Below are 2,461 nucleotides of genomic sequence, written 5' to 3' on the forward strand. Positions count from 1 at the left end.
CCCCCCCCCCCCCCGCCTCTTTCCTGTGTGGGATATCTAGGCAAAAATGAGCTACCAGATAGCTGATAAGCAAATGATCTACTTCTCTGTTTACAAACAGTATGACAGAAGGAACAGTGACTTTCTGTGCATCCAGCCCTGTACAAGCCTGCTGGTGATATTGTGAGAGTTATGATTGTGTCAGCTTTTCCAGGGTTTCTGTCTCTGCTGCAGAGATTTGGCAGACACCTCAGACAAATTTTATGTCTCTTAAATCTTCCTTAAGCTAGGCTTGGCTCTTAGATTTATATGTACAAGAAAAATGAAGTGTTTACCAGTTTGACATTTTTGAAGATCAAAACAGACTCGGGTGTTTTGTTTTTGTTTTTTTAATTCAGCATACACCTCAGTTTAGTCTACAGAATGGGCTAATTGCTTTTTGCTATTTGTTTAAAACAGCCCAAATTCATACTTTTCAGATGTGGCTACTGATTATTTGTCTAAAGACTTATATGCCGGTCCTCAGTGTTGCTTTCTTTTTTTCTTAATTTTCCTTTTTTGCCTTTACAAATACATAGTATAAAACATTGTAGGATGGGAGGCATGGTGAAATATATCGGCCATCTAGGAGGGAAAAAAAGATAATTTTTATTAGCTCTACTCCCCTCCCCTTTTTTGGCACTCTGTTTTTCAGTGGTCTTTTACCCACAAAAATATTGTTCTTTTGCACAATAATGATAGGTGAGAATAAGAATTGGAGAACTTTCAGTGGCTACTCATTAACAAGGCTGGTCCAAATGCTTTTGTAGGCAGAGCACAAATGAAAGTTTGGCTGTAATTCAGAAGAGATGAAACACTGTACGGAGAATGTTATATAAACAACATTGCTTCAGTGGTGAACTGTGAAAGATAAGGATGGAGAAATCCCCAGTAAGGGCCCTTCTCATCCTCTCCAGCTGCTCTTCTTTTTTAGCCAGGAACAACTGCCAGTGAGAGTTTCCTGGGATAGAAACTGTCCCCCGATAAGGCCCTGTAATGTGTCCTCCTACCATTTCTTCTTCAGTCGGGTCCTCAGACACACTTCACTAGGATTACTTTGGTCACGTAATATTCTAATTTTCACCTTTCAAGAGATGCTGAATTTGAATTCAAGGGGCACTTGATGTTCAAACTCATTCATTCAGTAGACATTTGGGCACATATACAGGACCAGACACTGTGCTAAGCACTGGGAGTATAATAATGTGTTAGACGTAATCTCTGCCTGTCCTTAAGGAACTCACAGTCTGTGAAAGTGGAAAAGATGGACACTCAAACCAATGGTTATATTCCACTGCAAAAGGTGCTCAAAGAGAGAGGTATGTACGAGGTGCTGTGGGAACATGGTGGAGGGAATTACTGCTGGGGGTGGGCAACTTACAGACCAGAGTCTAACTGTACTGAATTGTAAAGGATAAGTGGGCACTGCATAGACTCTAGCTGGACAAAGAGGTGGTAGGCAAGGATTCCAGGCAGAGGGACCACCAATACATGCAAGGCAGTCACATGTGTAAAAATGGATAGTTCAGAAAAAGGTAAGGTATTTGTGTGAACCACTGGGAGTGTGGGAGAGGAGGGCAGGATAAAAATGAATCATCTGAATAAAAGAAAAGGTATCCTGTGGCCAGTTGGTGAAGAAAGTCTGCTTGCTAGGAAGTATGGCCGTTGTCCTATAGGCAGGGATGAGCCAGCACAGGGTTTTAAATGGGGGAGTAACATTATTGGATTGAGGATGGGCTTTATGGCAGGGGGAGGCTGGAGACAGAAAGTCTGCTTTTCAGTTTAATTTGGCAGTCTTTAAGAGGTTTTACCCTAATCATTTACCACTACTCAGCAATGTCATCTCCTTTAGGTTTTTTTTTTTTTTTTTTTTTTTTTTATACAGAGATCATTTTGAACAGTTGTTTCCTTCTACACACAGGACAGACCTTCCTGTATTCCTTCACATGTTACTTAGCTGAATATGCATTCTTTCCAGTTCAAATCAGTGATCCCAGCAGTAACTGAGGTTTGATTATCATGAAGGAAATCAGAGTTTCAAAGCGCAGCAGCTTCATTTCAAAAACATTATATAAGGTTTATTTACTGCTTGCTGAGTCAGCAGGGCTGAGGCAAGTGCTGGTCAGCTCCCCTTGGGAGATGGGGGAGTGAAAGGGACAGAGACTGAAGAGATGTCAGGAAGTCACTGTTTGAAAAATGGGCAGCATCCAGAATGTTGGAAATCCCTAAATGCCACATCCAGATATGGGAAGTAAATATAAGGGCCAGAAGTATATGAATATAAAACAAATGCATGTTGAAAGTACTTGTGCCCAAACAGAGTGTACTATCTAGCCAATCAATTTTAGATGATGTTCTTTCCCTGACTCAGATGCAGCAAATGGCTTCCCATTATCCGTAGGATGAAGTCCAAACTCTTCAGCCTGCCATTTAGTACTCTGCA

The sequence above is a fragment of the Galeopterus variegatus genome, unplaced genomic scaffold (genome assembly GCF_000696425.1).
Source record: "Galeopterus variegatus unplaced genomic scaffold, G_variegatus-3.0.2 Scaffold721, whole genome shotgun sequence".
Lineage (NCBI taxonomy): Eukaryota > Metazoa > Chordata > Mammalia > Dermoptera > Cynocephalidae > Galeopterus > Galeopterus variegatus.